A 20680-nucleotide genomic window follows, 5' to 3' on the forward strand; every position below is an offset into this window, starting at 1 on the left:
CATTTTCCATCTTTAAATGCTACTTTGATATTTTTTTAATTCAGTATCTTATTTGAAAACAGCCTTTACTAGCACAAGGATGAGTCAGCAGTACTGATAAATACTGAAATAATCTTTGAGATTCCAATTTAAAGAAGCTTTTTAAAGATATATTTTTAATGCAACTGAAATATCATTTCTAACAACAAAATCTTGAAAAACAAAACACGGTGACTGCAAAGAACTTGCTTTATGACGCACAAATATTCCTTTGGCCAAGCTTTGAAATATTCCCTGTAAATTGACCTAGTTTAGTGAACTTCTGATTTCTGTAGTTCAGCCTAGTGTGAAATGCAGTGTGCCTCTGCACCTCTGCAAATCTTCTATGACCCTTAAGAAGAAACTGAACTGCTTGCAGAAAATACTCTATAACCTAACTATTTGCATTTACTTTAGATTATTAGGATGTGTTTCTACATATTTGTAGAAATACATATTTGTATTCTACGTTTTGTGATTTTTCTAATTTTTATGTACCATAATAGTTTTATTACCCTGGAATATGATTTTCAAGCCTTTTTATACTGGACTACTCTTTCCAGAAACTTAAGATGAGATAGGCCAGCTCTTCTGAAAGAGATACCTATTATGTGTTGTCTTTCAGCCCTTATTACGTGAGAAACTACATATTCACATACGTAGTTATGCTTGTTTCCTAGGGAAGGCAGAAGAACTGTTGCAAACAGCAAGCCACTTAGACTGAAACACACGTTTTTTGATCAAATAAAAAAGAGGAAGAAAAAAAAAAAAGAAAGAAATTTGGTATGGAATTAAAAAGAATTTAAAATTGTCTGTAGCACCATGAAATAATGCAAAATATTAGTCTCTTAAAGCTCACCATGGCAAGGCCCCCAAATAAACTTAATTTCTTGTGTAACAAAAATATCAATACAGACTTTTTAATACACCTAAACAAGATGTATTAAAGACTCAGTTAAATTGCCTGGTATTCTACAGTTGTCCAGTAACTCCTGAAATACAAGGAAATCTAGAACAAAAATTCCTAAGTTACATATTGAATGGCATGTGAAGGTGAATTGTCACATTTGTTTTCTTATTTCAGGGTTATTTTTAATATTTGTGTTTTACTCTTTCTGAGATTTATCAGTTATACCAACAGAGTTTGTAGAAAACATGCACAACTTTTTTGAAAAAATTGCTCATGAGAAAGATCTGTTACATGGGTAATTTGCTAGGACTGCTGAGTGGTTTATCTTTCAAGTAAAGCAGGTGGACTTTTGATCACTCAGGGGAAGCTGAAGCATTTCACAAAGTTGGGACCAAAATCTTTATCCTTAGAAATGCAGCTTAGGAGATAAATAGTGTGTGTTATCAATGAAGTCATTTATCTATGTGCATGAGCTGTTCATTCAAGCCTTGGTGACATAGTTTCTGGATGTCCCCAGTTCAGCAAGAATAGTATTGATTTTCCATTGATTTACTTTCCACATCTGGATAGACTTTTGGCAATATCAAAGCCTAGAAATGCATGTTATTAAGCACTTGATGAGCAACTGCATTAAAAAAAAAAAAAAAAAAAAAAGGTAACTGAGCAGCTTTCCAGTTGCACAGTTAAGAAAATAAACACAGCACGCTAACTAGTCATCAAGTGTTACTGAACTGACATGCTTGCTTGATGCAATTTAGCAACAAGATAGATTATAATAGAATTATTTCATTGTGAACAAACTATGGATCTGACTTACTAAGACACGTTGAAGTTGCAACATGACAACAAAAAGTCGTGCTGCAGTTAGAGGAATAAACAGGATTTTTAGGTGCTTTTATTGTCAATATGATAAAGCAATTTCATTATTTAAAGCTGTAATTAAGCCATCCATATTTTTGAACCTATTGTGAATATAAGTACTACACATTACATGTTTTAAGGCTAGAAAAGCGGCTCACAGCTTGCATGATTATTACGTTTGCAAACTCATACTTCACTGCAATGTTGTCACAATGTAACAGTGAATGTATATTATATAGCAGTGTTCTTATTTGGAAATGAAATACCTTATTTTCTAATGCAGTTATTTTCTTGCACCCAATGAGGAAAAAAAAAATAATAAAAAAAAATCTAATTCTAGGAATATTTTGTTGTGCTATGAGAATGCTAGATGTAGCACGTGAGTATCAGGAAATTCATTACTGATCTTTGAAATACATTAGACCTTGGAACTTGCAGCTGTTTACTATGGCAGGTTGGTGACTATGTTCAAGAGAGACCCCAGGATGTGTTTCTGCGAGGTTAATGGAGTCTCTTCGGAGCAGAGGTTGGTAGACAGTAAGAAATAGCGTAGTCTTACAATGAAACCTTTTCTGGCCAATATCCAAAACAGTGGTAATGACAAGGGGGAATCTTTTGCAGAGTCCAAGAACAAGTGCTAGTTTTGAGAAGAGGATGTTAATAATGTGACATTTTGGCAAATGAAATCTAATAGATCACATTATGGTCAGACACAAATGCCAGTGAATTTAGTCTATCATGCCTAACAAACTGAATGGAAATCTTCCCACTGTATTGTTTTCCGTAAATCAAACTTCTTATTCAACTAGGAAACCAAAAGCAATTAAAGTGTTTGCTTTAAAAACATTAAAAGGGAAGTAGATCTTGATCTAATAATCTCCCCTTTTTATGCTTCACCCATTCAATTTTATTTTCTTCTCATATTTATTATTCAGATTGTTAGATGTACTTGGTGCATCGACATAGAGATATGAACTTTAAACATGTTCCTTCCAGCTTTGTCATGTCTGACTCTCCAGTTAATGACTAATGTTTTAAAAATACTACTACTATGGTTGCTAATGGTTTAATGAAACTTAAATTGGTCATTTTTTATGGAGAGTGACCATAATAATAACTCCACAGCTAAAACGGTAGGAGACATTTTGCTTTACTATGGATTTGTCAGTTCTCACTATACTACCTCCCTGTATCATCAAAAACAATTTTCTTATATACAGAACTCTTGGGATGTATTAGGAATGACTGAGGTAGGTAAAGCAAATGCTTACAATTTACAAGATTTTGAAAAAAAGATGAATGTCACTTTTCTGAAGGAGCTCTACTTTTTTAAGATACAGACTGTCTTAAGGCATAGATGAAAACAAACAAAAAACTTCCTGTATTCACCAGGCTTTCAGGAGATACTGATCTATTTCCATATTAAACCATTACGATAATAGTGGACTTATGTGCAGCAGAAAAGTAAACAAAAAACAAACAAACAAAAAACTCCTGAGAGCTACATGAAACATTTTTAAGGTTTATAATCCAGTACCTCCACTCATGTAAATCTGCCCTGTGCTTCTCAGTGTGACTACTGCTGAGAATCTATACCTTGGCTTTCCTGCAGAACCATGTGCTCTGTAAGGATAAATGGGATGCCAGCAGCTTTTAAATAAGATCAGAATAACTGTGCGGGTTGTCAGTTCAATGCCACCGATTAGAAATGAAGTCTTCAAAATGTGCTTGGATCTGTGAGCATTGCCAGAGCATGACAGAGCCAGGATTACTGCAAAAGTTAACATTAAACAGAATCTCAGCTCTAATTATGTTACACATAATTGTGAATCCATTTATATTTTAGTAGTAGTAGAAAATGGAAACCTTTCTCATGAATAATTTCATGTCTTAAAAACATTTTTTACTTTAGATACGCATATTCATTATAAGCAGGAAATGAAGCCTACAAAAGCTTTTTAGGCATTCAAAAGCAATAGCCTCACTTGGATTTTGGAATCATAAAATCATTGAATGGCTTTGTTTGGAAGTGGCCTCAAAGACCCCCTGGCTTCAGCCCCCTGCCCTGGCCAGGGCCCCCTCCCACCAGCCCCATCCAGCCTGGCCTTGGGCACTGCCAGGGATGGGGCAGCCACAGCTGCTCTGGGCAGCCTGGGCCAGGCCTCACCACCCACGTAGTAAAGAATTTCTTCCTAATATCTAATCTAAATCTCTCCTTTTTCAGTTCAACACCATTCCCCCTTGCCTCACTCCGTGACAGGAGTCCCTCCCCAGACTTTCTGTAGTCCCCCTTTAGCCTCCCCGGAGCCTTCTCTTCTCCAGGCTGAACAACCCCAACTCCCTCAGCCTGGCTCATAGGAGAGGTGCCTTAGCCCTCTGATCATCCTCGTGGCCTCCTCTGGACCTGCTCCAACAGGTCCATGTCCTCCTTATGCTGGGGGCCCCAGAGCTGAGCGCAGCCCCGCAGCTGGGGTCTCAAGAGAGCAGAGTAGAGCAGAAGTTCCATTATCAGAAGTTGTTTTCCAATTAAACTGAAAGTTTCTAGGGCAACTTTAAAATAGAAAATTGCAACTTTTTTGAATTATAATTGCAGGGAAATTACAGGCATGGTTTAGTATTACTATTATTGGTAGTTTTAATATTTTTCTGTGTGTCTTTACGTATTAGCCATAAAAATCCTACATTAGCAAGGACCAAAAATGCCATCACTATGACATATCTGTTGCACAAAGATTCATTATCATATTATAGCATACCGTATGTTTTTTAAAGTATCCTCACAGCAGCCAGTTAAGATCTTATCAACCCCAATTTATTCACTCATTATTAAAAATACACAAAAAGCTGGAGGCTGATAGTGCACAGTTCTTTCCAGCCCTAAGCTAATATCCTTCCCAATGGACAATTAATGGTATGCAAGACACTGAAGAATTTTACTGCATATTTTCAAGCATTTTGACATCATCCAGGATCTTGCTTACTTTCCAATCTTACAACAATTGTTTTATTGCAAATACAGCCTTTTCCCTTTCATTTTCTTTACACCAATTAACCTGTGGACTCAGATTTGTTCCAGAGCAATTTATTGTTGTTGTTATAATTGGATTTATATCCTGCATGACATTTTTTTTTATTCTTTGTGTAAGTGGCCTCACACTCTCACTGCAATATCTCTGTTTAGATATTGGATTTGGATGCACTCATGAGTGAGGGCACGCTGTAATGCTTCATGGCTGTCACGGAGACCCAAATTTCAATTTCACTCTTCTGAGCATGCTGAATATTTAACTGAACACAGCTGATTTAATGAATATTCTTGCAGTAACTTAGCTCTCAGTGCTCAGCTAAAGTAAATAGAAGAGTTGGGATCACAGTTAAAAGTGTATTGCAATTGAAACAAAATGATTTCATTAATCTAACTCCAGTGTGTATGCAATAGAAGACCACACAACTTGGTATGTAGAGATAACAGAAAATGTCCAGTTTCCCTCAGATAACCGCTGTTAGAGATCTTTCTGAATTTCATGCTTGGATTCTTTACGTTAGTGTTCTTCCTTGACTGTCACCTTCTAGCTCAAGAGGACCAATCATTTTAATTTCAGAAATACTTGGCCCTAAGCTGACATACCATTTACCTATGGACTTGTCTGTAGATATTTAAGCGGTTACAGTGCTTTTCATTGTCAACGTACTACAACCGTTACGTATTACAACCATTCTGATTTGAAGTTTTAGGTGTTGTTTCCATCCATGTAATGCAGTTTGTTTTGTTTAGGAATTTAGGCATCCAGGGTCAGCCCAGCAAATAAATCTGCACATACATTAATCACTGACTAATTAAACTATAACCATGCCTTTCTCACATATCTTTCAGTTGTGTGTCACACATAACAGTTGTTTAGTTCTATGGAAACATGCTTAGGTAGAGTTTTACTGTAGAGTAAAAAAAGCCAATGTTTCTTTTCTGTATTTTCTTTTATTATGCTTTACTCTAATTAAAATTACATTATTAATTTGTACTGCCAGTGAGGCTGTCCTCTTAACCTAACCAGCAGTTGCAATGCTACCTAAAAAAGAGCAACCCCTGTGCTCCAAAAGATGGGTATATGCATGTTGTATACTTGAGGGGAGCACGCAGTCCCACCCTGTTGACCTCTCATAGGTTCATTTTGATAGTTGTCTGCCCCAGATAAATTGCTTTTTCTATGATAATAAATTAGCTATACATTCAGCTATGATTTTGTCATGACAGTTACAGAGTAAAATGATTTATCGCACTGAGTGCATCCTGTCTTCACACCATTCAGAAACATATAGCCATCACTGGGAAACACTGGATACACAAACTTTACAAGGGCTTCATAATCTTTTCCTGTAGAGCTAAAATGTGAGAGGATAAAAAGTGTTAAATAAAAAAAAATAGTACTTAAAGGTTATGATTCAGGAGAGGTTTTGTCATTCTTAAAAAGTAAGATTAAATACAGGAGAAATATCAGTAGGAGACACATATCTTCTATATAGATCTCCAGGTACAGATAAAGAAGAGATGCATAGTTACATATCAAAATATGTATTTGGAATATATTCTTGCAATTTTTCAATATATATATTTTTTTATAAAAGACAAATGTGAAAATATTCCCCCTCAAAACAACTTTTATAGCAATGTCTTATCTTATCTCCCATTAATATCCATAAATCTATTCTATTATCAAAGTTAGAGGGAAAGGGAGGCATTTTGACATGAACTTCATTTACATGAAGTTTTCTGTGCAGAGTATAAACAACAACTATCTTACATTATTTTTGATCACAGCATAAAAGCTAGAGATGAGCAAAGAACACAAGCCCATTTTTTTTTCCCTTTACAATGGTGTAAAGTATCTCAGTGGTGTAAGGTTCTACAGTGGACATCAATAACAAACCAAACAAAACAATCACTTATATGGGGAAATAAAGCAAATCTTGAGATACTGCTGTGATAACACACAGGTATCATTAATTAATATTTCAAATATTCTTCATTTGTTGAGTGTAGTCTACCTATATGTCATGCTATATATACATAAACACACTTCTTATCTTGTTGTTCAGAAGGAGGAGAAAAAGGTCATACAACTGAAAATGTATGTGTCATGTGCACAGTTCATGGAATATATATGGTATGCATAAAAATTCTGTATCTGAGTCAGCCTATGTATGTTAGCACTTACCTTTTAAAGTTATCCACGTTTATAATGTTACATTGGACTTACAGCCTTGATAGTAATTGATGCAATCAGAATATATGTTCACTTTATGGTACACAGAAAAAAATACTGGCCAGAGTTAATTTTACTATTTATTTGATTTAACTATGTTTGGTCATAATTACTTTTTAATATCTAATCTGAAAAATGCTTTCTGGTGCATGATCACTTCATAGCCTCTTTTTTTTTTTTCCTTATCCCTGTGCATGCTTAATCTGTTTTATAAATTAATTTTTATTTAGCACACTGTATTTGAATAGGTCACAAGTGATTTCCAGTCCCTGAATGGAATGTAGCAGCAAACGCTAAAATGGTGTTGTTGATCCTGAACTGATGAGTACTTCACAAAAGAACCCACTACAAATTCAATCTAATCCCCTCCTGGAGGAGCAGTATCTTTCAAAAAGCCTGAAGCTGACTCCTGGGTCTAACTGAGACTGTTGGAAAGGAGTAAAGTAGCAGAGCAACAACAGATATGTTAAATATGAGGATCTTGTGTAAGAGATAAAGCTCATATAAGAGATAAATATTATAGAGAGCTTTAGTTCTTGCTGTGAAAACTTGAAAATAATGAAAGAACTAATGGAAGGTAACAGGGGGATGATGGTGAAGAGATGAGAGGAAAAAGGAGAAAAAGAGTGCAGAAAGCAGAGAAGAGAGAGGCTGTAGATGCCATACAAAGTCTGTGTTTTGTTTCAAGAACACATTTTTACAGAAGAATCACATGATATCATTTAGGGAAGGCAAACTGTACTGCTGAGACACCTAAGGAAAACTGAATCACTTCGTATCCACCATTCCTTCTCTTAATTGCCATCAGCAGAATCACAGCAAAGTGTGAAACAAAACTGCAGATAAATAAACCCAGGTTTCTTACTGGTGTTGAAGAAATTAAAAAAGAAATTCTGGGTGGGTAGTTTTAAACTAAAAGACAGTAGATTTAGATTTCACATTGGGAACAGATTCTTCACTCTGAGAGTGGTGAGGCCCCAGCCCAGGCTGCCCCATCCCTGGTAGTGCCCAAGGCCAGGCTGGATGGGGCTGGGGGCAGCCTGGGCTGGTGGGAGAGATCCCTGCCCATGGCACAGGGCTAGATCCCGGGGGTCTTTGAGGTCCCATCCAACCCAAGTCATTCAATTATTTTATGAAAAGTAAAAAGGAACACTTTTCACTGTTCTACTGATTTTGTTTGTCTGTTTTTTTTTGTTTGTTTGTTTGTTTGTATTTTATTTATTTATTTATTTATTTTCATGAAGAACCAATTCTCCCATTTCTTGCAAGAGTAATTTTATTTTAGGAATATGTCTTTAATCCAACAGCCATCTTTCCATCAGTAAAACAGTGTTTCAAAGGGAAAACTTCAGCCAGCTCAACTGTGAATAAATATTCAAACTTTTGGATAATTACTTTAATGATATCCATAAAATTTTTAGGGCTTGTGCAACACTGATATTGAAAATTCATTCTCACAGTATATTTGTTTCATGTCCCTAATGTCAACCCAGAAGTATTCTGGAATGCTGACCCTCAGTGCTAACTTGCTCCCTCCCATAAAAGCACTACAACCATGATTGTTATTAGTACTAAACGAAAACTGTCTACTGACTAAATAATATTCCCTGGCAAAGCCACAAATTTAGCTGATACCTAATTACCTCTGTATGGTATATAACATATAATCATTCTTGCTACAAAATGTCAGCTATGTAATTAAAGGCCCAGTGGTTACCATTTAAGTAAAGATACTATGCATAATATTTTGGTTGTATAATTTCCTCACTCAGCTTTGAGTATAAATAGAGAAACAACCATTCTTCACTTTATAGAAATTATGAAGGTAGCAAAGTACATCTCATTGCCCCCGTTCATCTGCAATAAAAACAGAATAGCATCTGCTTTTCTTTGCATTATGTCCTAATTATCTGCTGGAACTGAAGAAAATACAACACTAATCTGTATGGGGAAGGACTGTGTATTTCTTACATGTCTTTATGCAGCTATAGCTACCTCCATCGCAGACTGCATCAATATTCAAAATTATAGCAGTGGGCTCCCATATGAATACCCCTAAGTGATTCTCTGAAGATTTCCTATCAATGTAATGTAACAGTTGTGTTAGAGCAGGAATTCCTTTATCTCTGAATCACACTGTGCATCTTCAATAGAGTAACTATCTTTCAAGTAAATCACCTTTCCCAAAACTTGGAAACTGTAAAAGAGTGTTCAGTGCCTGTGTCAGCTCTATCTTCCTTTGGTGAGCACCTTTAAAGCAACCCTTGCGAGATTGCAAGTAGTGTCAATACTTCCTTCAGAGATAGCAAGCCTTTGAAGAGGGATTTGCCAGATGATGGAAAATCTTCAGGGAGCCAGCAACACCATTTCCAGCAAAAGAGAGGTCAGTAGCCTGGGGGAGTATTCTGGTGGTCTTTCTTTCATGAGCAGACAACCCAACCTGGGAGTCCTAGTATTTTACACTTGGTAGCTGAGAACTGAGATATCAAGGCATTCATTACGTGAATTAAAAATAACACGTAGTACTTTTGTGTTGGGTCTGAATAGATATGGGCAGTCAGTGCATTGGTCTACAAGAGTGAGTGATGCATGTACATGGGAATGTGTGATAGGGAGGAGGGGGGAGAGAAAAGAGGTCTCTTCAGAACAGTTTTTGGAGCTGATGAACCCTGCTGTTTCCCCTCAAAAGAAAACAAGCCATGACTAGCCTGTTTGCTTTGTCTCCAGAGTGCAGTTTGCATTAATCACACTCTGCACCTTCAAAATGTCTCTGCATAACTGACTGAAACAAGCATTGTATTTGTTCACATACCAACAGCAAGGGAAGAATATATCATCCTATTCTGAAACGTGACAGCCTAACTCCTTTTTCTCAGTGCAGCCTCCTCCTGCTCAGTGAGAAAGAAATACTAAGTTATTGAATACCCTTCAGGAGTAAGGCCAGAATTCTCAGCTGCCTGAAATCTCAGGCCTTGGAGCAGCAGGCAGTCAAGATGCCTGACTTAACCTTTGGCATGTGAGTATCAGTATTTCAGTCAGGTTTTTAGAAAACAAACAGTGTTTAAAAAAAAATAAATACAAAATCAAAGGCCAGTATATTAATATCTGAATGGTAATTGCAAAGAGTAGGGGGACTTGTTTTATGTATCTTTAAAGATGTATTATTATATTTGTTATCTTTTTTTAATTACTTTATTATTTATTATTTGCTAATTATTATTAGCAAATAATTTGCTAATTTGCTAATTATTATTAGCAAATAATAAATTATTATTATTAGCAAATAATTATTAAATAAAATAATTATTATATTTTATTATATAAAATAATTATTATTATTAGCAAATAGAGAAGTATTTCCTTGGTTCTGTAATGCACCTTTTAGGAGACTAGTTATTATGTATTTAATTTAGTTTATGAGCAAAATCCCTTTTGTGGACCATACATATTACTGAACCCCCCAAAAAGATTAAAAAAAAAAAATGTTCATTCTAAATCTCTGAATAGAAATATCTAGCACGCAGAATCCCTGCATGTATCAGTTGAGAGGAAGGCAGATCCCAGGGATCATGGAAGGTTTACATTCCAGGTAGATTCAAAGATAGGGCCTCACAAGTGAAACAGCAGAATTGACATGTGCTGCCTTCAGGTTGGAATAAACTCAAAGAGCAAAGGCTTGTTTCAACTATCTTGAAAGACAGTTTGCTCAAAAGGCCCAAGCTGCTGTTTGATTTTGCTTATACATCAGGTTTTAAAAGAACACATTAATAATGCAAGAATGCAAGTCTAGCACATTTTGGGCCTCCATGTACACAAATAAGTTATCCCAAATCTATTTGGTCACTTTTCGTTGATGTATTCATGATCACAATGTGTGCCTTTTGGAAACAAAACAGCTTCATGCTTTGTAAAGGAATTAGTCAGAATTAAAAAATTAATTTGAAAGCTTCAATCAAATAACTTCAGTCAGAGTCCAGATTTCAGACTAGGAAACAAATGAGAGATTTGGGCTTTTTCAGTTAAGTAGGAGGTCAAAGGATCTGCTGGTTTTCATTTTTTTTCCTTAACATTACTCTTATATATTAAGTTATAATATGTACAATTTGTGAATAATTCTCAAATACATTATTTCCCTAAATCTTCGCATTTCTTCTATCTCTGATCATATATATAGACACACATAAATGTATGTAGAATGTGTAACATTTATAGTATTTTCTATAACGTGAATTTAAGAGATGTTTAACAGAAAATTCATTCCGACAAATCATAATGCAGTATCTGGGATATAAATAAATTAAAATACTATAAAAGCACTTAAAAGTTAGAGAAAGAAAATTAAGCTTGTAATATTTATTCTGGCTAGCCTCTTCTTTTTTTTTTTTTCATTTTTGTTCTGTTTGCTTGCTTTTTCGTTATTGTTGTGTTTGTTTTGCCAGGGTGGTGATGGTGATTGTTATTATCATTCCTCATATTTAGTTAAATAAGGTTTTGATTCAACTTGATCTTTTAAAAACAAAGTGTTGCCATGTTTCATTATTAGGTAGGAAGTGCATTCATCTCAGAGTATTGATTGCTCTTTCCATTTGGAAAGAAACAGTTTCCAACCGTGATAGGACCAAAGAAGTATTTAATTCAGACCGACAATCTGCAGCATTTCATGGTGGGGGGTATAATGCCTCTTTCTTCCCATTCTTTTCCTGCTCTCTGCAGCAGTAGATTTCAAAGGACAAATCCATGCTGACGGTGACCATGTTGCACTTCAGAAGCAAAGTTCTTTGCATCATACCTGAAAATTTTATTTATTGTTTTATATGTGAAAGTATCTTGTGTGGAATGTTGGTATGGTCTGGAAGTAAATATCAGTAAACATCTTATTCACTGCTATATCTTGGAGCCCCTTAAAAAGTTTGTCAGTGTAACTGTCTCCCTTTTAAATTAGAAAATGTTTTGGAAGCAGATAGCTGTTTTAATGAAGTGAAGACAGTTAAAATTCACACCCAACTTTAACACCTAGATTAGGTAAATTAAATCATTGTCATTTCCTCTAGCCCCAAGTAGCTTGTAGCTTGTGTACTTATTTTTATGATCCATAAAAACTGGAGAGAATGAATTGTAAAGTATCTAGGTCAAAAATACCATTCTGATCAAAAAGCACATAACTGGTCATAATCAGTCATGGCATCATTTAGCATATAAAGCTCAACTATAGTTGAGTATGTAAAGAAATTATCTACTTTAGGTGTGGACAACAGTTTATCTACTTCCAATATACACCAGTAGACACACAATTTACCTTTTAGTTTCCCGCTTTGTTGATGAATGAATATACAATTCAAAAATATTCACAAGTATTCCTAAAAAAAAAAAAAAAAAAAAAGGTTTATTAAGGACACGGGATTGTAAGACGTATGGAATCATTCAGCTAGTGATTTATTGACACATTTTGAGTAGTTCTTTTGAGATTTACAGTTTTGTGATAATAGGAGCATCAGACATAAAACCTCAACTATATTCTAAATCTCAAATATATGCTGTATAATATTTGGAAAAATATTTTGAAGGAAAAGACAGCATGTATAAATCAGCTACAAAGTTGACTTTGAACTCAGAGCTTGTTGTGATACTGATGTGCAAAGTGAATTTGGGGTATTTACTGTAGATTCTTTTGTTTTAATTTCCTACCATGTTATGTTTTATTTTGATGTGGAAACTTTTTCCATGTAGAATGAACACAGAAATGCACAAATGTCTGGCAGAGACAAACAGCTGGACTGCTGAGTGCTGTTTGACCTCACAGCCCACTTACATCCGGGTACTCTTCTGCCTTTTGTTCATTGATTATTAGAAAATTAGAAAATTAGAAAAAAATGGAAATAAAAAGGAAAGAAGGAAAATAACTCTACCAGTCTGAGTTAGTATTCAGTGAAGCTATCAAAAGTAATGGGTATTAGAAGAACAAAGACCAATCAACATGGAATCCTTTTTAAAATTTATTTAAACACCAGAGAAGTTGCTAAATCCTTATTTAATTGATCTACTCACATTGTGGCTTAATAACTTCTGCTGAAATCAGTGTTGCCTCCTTCACCAGGAAATGATTTCTGACAGCCCAATGAGTAGGGAGTATCGCTTCTGAAACAGGGCACCACTTCAGCTGCACTCACTACGTCCTCTCATTCAAAGACCCCCACCAGCCTAGAATGACCGGAACGAGGGGTGGCCTGATTCAAAACACTAGGTTCCAATACAATTCCCAATGTTTACTTTCTTGAGGGCAGGGGGATTAGAGAGACAATGTTTAATGACCAGGAAAAGTTAGTTATCAGTGAGAAATAATAAGTTATTTCATAATCCTGTGATTATTTCTTATGGGATCTTACTTATGGGATCTACTTACACAAATTACTTCACTTTATGTTAACTACCAAGACTTTGTTATTATGTAACTGAAAAAATATCAATAATAATTATTATGATTAACAATTGAGAGTTATGTTAGTTATGTTTCACTGCAATAATTTTCAATTTCAGTGTAACTCAGTTGTTAATAATATTATTTTGAGAAAGCTTTTTGTGTATCTTCAGATGCACAGTGGATCACTGATTTTTTGTATATCCTTGGATTATTTTTAATTTTTTTAATTTATTATTTTTTAAATTATTTTAACAGTTTTGAAATTGATCTGTTCTGATACATGCTGTGAAAGTACCCTGAAGTCTTTATAACTAGAATAAGATACTGATTACTGGTAGGATGCTGCAAAGGGGTCTAAGGAAATATTCTCATTGATTTTATGAGCTGTTCAGGGTTTATTCATCTCAGTGATTATACCATGTTGACATTACAGCAATAATATTATCTTCTTATTTGAAAATACTGGAAATCCATAACTGTTCTGCAAGCTTGTTTTTAAATTTATTTGACTTTTGGTTGTAATAATAGTAATAATAAAAAGTCTGTGTGTATGTATACCTTAGCATATTTATATATATATTACACATACATACATATTTATAATTTTCCTATATTATTATTGGAAGTATGGAACTACTGAACAGTTTTTAACTTATCCTTTCCAACCATTCACCTCTCAGCTTACATTAATGTAGAAGTCTTTAGGTATGGTACAGAGTACTCTAGTCTTTTTTGAGAGTAAGACAGGAGAAGGACCTATCCAAGTAAATAATCAGATCTATTTCAAAATGGAATGCTATCTCATGGGAAAGGGCCAGCAATGATATCATATGAGATTCTATCAGCAGACTGTAAAATGAGAAGCGGTGAGATGTCTTTTATTTTCTTATTCTTCAGTAAATTAAGTCTTACCATTCAATTTTTTAATTCCATTTTAATTCCTCAGTTTTTATACCCTAAGGTTTGTTTCCAGATGACTCAAGTGTCATATATAGTTGGAATAAGTTGGCTTCATTAAGCAGTGCAGTAACAGTGGATATTTTGATTACTGAAGAGGGCACAGAATACAGTGATGAAAGACAGTGATCTCCTTAGCCTGGCAGAACACCAGCAGCACAATAGAGACTCCGAGAATCTATCTAGCAAAGAGGTCAATGTTACAATTAACATCCCCTCTTTAGCACACAGGGCAGGTAGTTTAGACAAGACCAAATAATAAATGTTGGGAAACTCGGAGTCAGATCTACATGCTTGGCTCTTTTAAATTGAGGATGATACACAATTCAGATTAAAACTTAATCACAGTAATAAAATACTTGCCTCAGTTGCCACAGGGTGTCTGCAGTGTTTTTATTCATCCCCTTCTTTGGGATGAAAGATATTTGCTGTTTCAGTCAACCTCAAAATAAACTACACTTCAAAGTTCTGCTAGATTCAGCTTTTTATCTCAGGAAAATCAAAGATTAAAACACGTCTTACAGCTGTAAGTCTGGTACTAAATACAGACTCACCTTTTAAGTGCATGCTCTTCCTTCTCCATTCATTCAAACGTACATGGAGGGAAAAGAGCCAAGAAAAAGGTCTTACTTTTATTTGTCACTACAGACATTTCAGATAATATGCAACAAGGCATTTCAGATGTGAACAACAGTAACTATAAAGAGGAATACTTGACAAGCATGTCACATAACTGTATTTTCGAGAATTGGCTTTCACACAGAATCAAAGAATGTTAGGGGTTGCAAGGGACCTTGAAAGATCATCTAGTCCAATGCCCCTGCCAGAGCAGGAACACCTAGATCAGGTCACACAGGAATGTGTCCAGGTGGGTTTTGAGTGTCTCCAGAGAAGGAAACTCTACAACCCCCCTGGGCAGCCTGTTCCAGTGCTCTGTCACCCTCACCATGAAAAAGTTTCGTCTCAAATTGCTTTGGAGTTTAGTTTTGAGTTAGCGATTCCTGAGGTAGTTCTCAAGAAGAAAAAAATGTTAAAAGATGGTACCATATTTTCTAAACAATATAACGGGCATCCAGCCTGTACTGTTTGGCATGTCAAATCACACTGCATAATAAATACCAGAACTCAAGGTATTCTAATAACATGATCTACTAATATTTTCTTAAGGATAGCAGACAAAACTTAGCGTTGTTTCCTACACCACCTGTGAAAACTTGTTTTAAGAGAAAGTAAATGTCTAAATTTTATAAACATTAAGCAGAAGAAAAAGCATGTGCCAGACAGTGAGTAAACAATTTAAAATACCAGTCTGGAAAGTGAGTGATTAGATAGGTACTTATGTGCATATAGCATTTGCTTGAACTAGGTACATCAGAAAGTCCATTAGTTTTATACTCAGTACTTTGCACAGAATAGTTTATATTGAAATAATTGTTTCATAAGCTATGCAAAATTTCATTTTGTACAATCAACATTAAACAGCATTATCTTTCCAATTAGTGAGATGATAAGGGCAAAGTGCTTCCTCTTCACCTTTAGTTCCGCTTTTTTCAAAATATGCGATCATGGAAGATGTTTTCTGCTTTGCTTAGCTTCCTAAATAAGATGTCAATTAGTAGTGACATATGAGAGAATTTTAGGGCCATTGTGGTCAGGGTTTCAGATTGTCTCTCTATGGGCATGTGGCTTTGGTGACTCATTTAGGAGCTCAGACTCGCTCTGCTGTCAACAGAGCCTTTAGAATTCCTGTGGCTCATGCTCACCTTAATATAACTTCAGGAGATTTCTCTTCCTTTTGCACATGCAACCAAGGTAGGGAATACAAGCTGAATTCCTGTTTCCTCACTGAAAGTCCTGTGATGAAGCAATAACTTGCTTAAGAGTTATTAGGAGCAGAGTAGTCTTTCTTTGGCTGCTTTCTGTCACTAGTATTCCTCTTACACTTAGTTGAGGTTCCAGAAAAAAGGGATTAAATTGTACGATGTTCAGTCTTTATTCTAGGACCAGTTGTATGCATTACTTTACAATTTCAGGATTACATGGCACTAAAATATAAATATCAGGAGATATGTTGTATTAAGGTCTCTGAAAGCTAGTTCTAAGCCATACATTTAAAACAAATATAGAAGAAAGTTTATTTCATTTTCCAAGTTCCGTCATATTTGAAGCTTACATAAGATCAGTTTATGTATTAGAGAAATCCAACTTCTAATACAGATAATAGCTATAGAAAGGCTTCCTCACAGAGTACAAATTACTCCATGTACCAACCAGTACTGCTAACAACTGGTAGAGATGCTCTAGTCTCATAGGCATAAAAGCACTGGTCCAGAGCAAAGCAACCTGTTTTGTTGTTTGTTGTTGTTGTTTTTCCTTCACTGCCTGCCACCAGCTGTCAGAATCTCGCAACTTATTCAGTGATGCTGTGATCAAAGTGGAGCAGTGCTATAAAAGCCAGGATTCAAACTGCAAGTTTTATGTGGAGGATAAGTCTACAACAGTATTCTTATGGAAAATAATAATAATAATAATTTATAAAATAACACACAAACAAACAAACAAAAAAAACCACTGACCTCTTCAATTGGGATGCTGCTTTGCAATCTATCACCCATTAATTTAACTCATGGGAGTATATTGATTCCTTCTTTTCCCACATACAGTGTACTTTACTTCTATTGTGCCTTAACTACTGTAGTAGCTATTGCCAGCTCAGAGGCAGGGCATATTGATTTGGCAGACTGAAAGAAGTGTAATGTGAAAGACCTGCTAAAGAACTAATATAGAAAGGGAAACCCAAAGAGATTATCAAAATAAATAAATAAAATAATAATAAAAAAAAATCCATCCCATAATAAGAATATTGTAGAGTTTTATTTAAAAATTCCTGAAGAAGTTGTGGGTTTATTAGGGACAGATTTGCAATCTGAACAGCTCCACTTAGTGGTCAAGAATATGCTGACCCATTTCCTCAAATGCTTAAATCCTTTTCAGTTCAGCAGTTCTTAGATTAAATAAAGCCAACACATGTGGCAAATATCTGGATATTAAAATGTAAAGGCAGAGGGAGAACAGGCAGATAAGTGCTAATGCAAAGAGCCTATTACTGGGATAGAATAAATAATACTACAAGACATAACAATTTATATTACTGGATGAATTTGATTAATCTGTGTTTGCACTTTGCTTTTGTTCATTTTCAATAGCTCTTCCCCAAAATGAATAAACTGGCAGATTATACTGTAGGACAAAGCCAACTTGAAGTGCGTATCTGTTGATTCTCACAAAAGTAAATTTTGACTATAAAGCCTGCATATTCACAGCAGAAATATATTTTGCTCATTGTATTACAAAGCAAAAATGCACTGTGTAACCCAGGTATTCAGTGAAGTAAGCACATCCTGAATACTGAATATCTGCATACTGAACCACATACTTACAGTCTGCACCAGAATGTTTTTAGCAGTGTATCCTGTGGTGGTGGTGGTGGAATAATAGAACAAACAAACAGTAACAACAACAACAAGCACACAAAGAAATCATAAGGTTCTTATAGGCAATAGAAAAGAGATAAGTTGACTGTAGAACTTATTTCCCCATATTACTTAATCAGCTTTTGCAGGTAGCTCTGCTATTGAATTTAAGGCAAAGACGTATCAAGAGAGCAGCAGAATAATAGAAAAGCAATGCCCCAAAATATATATATTATATAACAAGCATGCCTTAATAGTAGAAATTTCTGGATGAGAACTCATAATAGCAAACCAATTAAGATTCTAGATGAGTTTCTAAAGTAACAGTTAAAAGCACATTCAACAACGTCTTTTAAATTCCCATTCATCAGAGACAAAGCTATAAACCCCAGAGTGAGACAGGAGAAAGCTTGCCTTCGGCCTGTCTTCATGCAAAACTCAGTAACCTTGTGCATAACTGCTTATAGTTCTTACAAAATTTTATTTTCATTGGCATATGTTAATGATGTTAATGTACAACAGTGTGTTTTTTGTTTGTTTTGTTTTGTTTTGTTTTGTTTTTGGGGGGGAGGAGGGAACAACATTAAAATGCATGTAACATTTTAGCTTTTACTGGAATTCCACTGCAACATTTCCAAATTAATAGCTTATTTTTCACTTTCAGGCTTTCTTTCTTATAATAGCAGTACTCCGTAAATCCTTGTGAGAGGTGCTTCGAGCTCCCTGTTTGTATTCAGTACAGTGCTTTCTGCTCAGTACTATAAAAATGTGATCTTGTTTCTATCTAAATACATTGGAACCGTTTAAATGTCTATTTTGTGTCACCAACAAAAAAGATGAAAGGCAAAATTTGTAATTTTAAAAAGCTGTTTTAGGATTATTTTGGAGATTGAAAGCAAAGTGTGGTATTTCTTTTTAAACACAAAATAATAACCATATATCCCCATTCAGATATCATCTGTGTTCTGTATTCTGAACCATTGTAAGGGGTGCCCTGCTTTGAAGCAGATTCACAAAGCATGGGGCTGCTTTCAGAACAGGGCAGAGGGTTTGATCTGGGTGCTGTAACTGAGTGGATATTGCTAAAGCCTTTAAGCGTGAGATCAAAGGGAGGTTCCCTGCATTTGTTGTCTCTTCAAGTGAAATGAGATAAAAATGCAGAGCCTCAGTTGTCTCTGCATGTTTACAAATTTTCACAATGATGACCTCCAATGAATCTATAGTGACATGCTTGCAAATAAGGAAACAATTCCAGTGTTAAGGTTTTTGCTATAAATGCATATAATAAGCCTTCTCCACTACATTCTTGATTATAGAGTGGCCTAAATAAAATGTTTTACTAACTGAAATATACTAAACTGCAGAAAATAGTTTTATTGAAAGGACACAGAATTTATCTGTGATGAAGAACAGTCTGCTAGTGAAGTCTTCCGTGGTCTTAGAGACATTTACAGTCGTAAAAGGCCAGTAACTCCTGGAGTGACACTCCAGCAGATGTGCATTGATTCAGGCAGGATGATTTATATTATATAAAGATAGGTTGAAGAAACAACAATGCACATTCTTGTTTCAATATAAGTCATCTCTGTTGATAAAAATACAATTGTAGAAGGGAATTAATGCATCCAAAATTTAATGGAAATCATCTATAGAATTTATCCATAATAAGGAAAAGTGAGGAGGAGAATTTAGCACCTTTTCAATTTCTGTGTATGTCTTTTATTCACTTTTGAGAAGTTAAGCTCTGTGCTGCACATTTAAAACATCTCCAGTTTTTGATGGAAATAAAAGCAGATCTCGAACTGATCTCACCAGCCCAGCTGTTTTTAATGACTACTACACTGTTCTTAACTAAACACCTTATTTTCAAGTTTTTAGCACAGAAATACTGTCAGCGGTCAGTCTCTTCTTCATCCCAGCTGTACAGCTGAGTGCTCCTCTGAGGAGATGCACTAGCGCCATTAACATTTCCATTGGCATTCCACCCTTGGGCATGGGCACCATCACAACACTGCCAATAGTTCGACCTAGTTTAGGATTTGCTTTTGCAGAATATACTAGATAGGTTCTTCTGGTGTGCAACTATTTAAATTTGAATTGGTTATTAAGACTGGAATTAAGCACAATTTGCATGAGAGTAGGTGAAAGAGCCTGAACCAGTTAGCTGACCGGTTTTTAGCAACATATTTTAGCAAAAACAAAACAAAGGGGGAATATACAGCAAAATCAAAAAACTCCAAAAGTTTGATTTTGTTTTGTTTTGATATCAATATTTAAGGCACTATATAATAGACTCAAGGCAGTAGGTGAAAAGATAAAATACTGAAAGTAAGAGTAAGGGGAAAGAAAAATAATTGAAAGCCAGATGGGAGGACAGTGTCACAGACACCTAAGAATGAGGAAGTTACCTAGAGGTTAAATTCCTCCGTTGCTGTTTGCAAATACTTGAAAGGGAAAATTCTTTCAGAGAACACAAATTAGTTAAACTTAGTCAAACTCAAAGAGTTTACAACTATGCTGATCACAATGAAAGAAAAGATGGGATAGTGCTTCTGCTAGGTTCAAAGTATTTCTGCATTTTTAAATGAAAGTGTTAGTTAGTCCCTTCACCTTTTGTGTGTGTGTGTGTGTGTTTGTTTTACATTTCTCATTTAAGTCTAAAGCACGTTTACAGTGAAGTATCATAACTGATGTAAACAAGTAATTTAGGATTTTTCTCCACAGAGAATTTATGATTTTGGATAGTTTATTTCTAGTAAAGATTTTTAAAAATCTGTTTTGC

At 35.1% G+C, this 20680-nt stretch overlaps 1 protein-coding gene and 1 long non-coding RNA gene across 5 annotated transcripts in view; one reads left to right on the top strand and one right to left on the bottom strand.

Moving 5' to 3' along the window:
* The window catches only part of CLSTN2 (calsyntenin 2), a 348562-nt gene that overhangs the window by 296267 nt on the left and 31615 nt on the right, over positions 1-20680 (top strand). The gene's annotated exons all lie outside the window — the stretch shown is intronic.
* The window catches only part of LOC106017895 (uncharacterized), a 216954-nt gene that overhangs the window by 39764 nt on the left and 156510 nt on the right, over positions 1-20680 (bottom strand). The window contains exons 7-8 of one of the 2 annotated variants that reach the window (XR_011811570.1): positions 12347-12407; positions 11482-11839 (exon numbers count right to left, since the gene is read on the bottom strand). This is a non-coding gene — a long non-coding RNA (uncharacterized lncRNA). Of the gene's footprint in view, positions 1-11481; positions 11840-12346; positions 12408-20680 lie in introns of those variants that run through there. The other variant, XR_011811569.1, reaches the window with a different exon arrangement.

This window comes from Anas platyrhynchos, chromosome 9 (assembly GCF_047663525.1).
Source record: "Anas platyrhynchos isolate ZD024472 breed Pekin duck chromosome 9, IASCAAS_PekinDuck_T2T, whole genome shotgun sequence".
Lineage (NCBI taxonomy): Eukaryota > Metazoa > Chordata > Aves > Anseriformes > Anatidae > Anas > Anas platyrhynchos.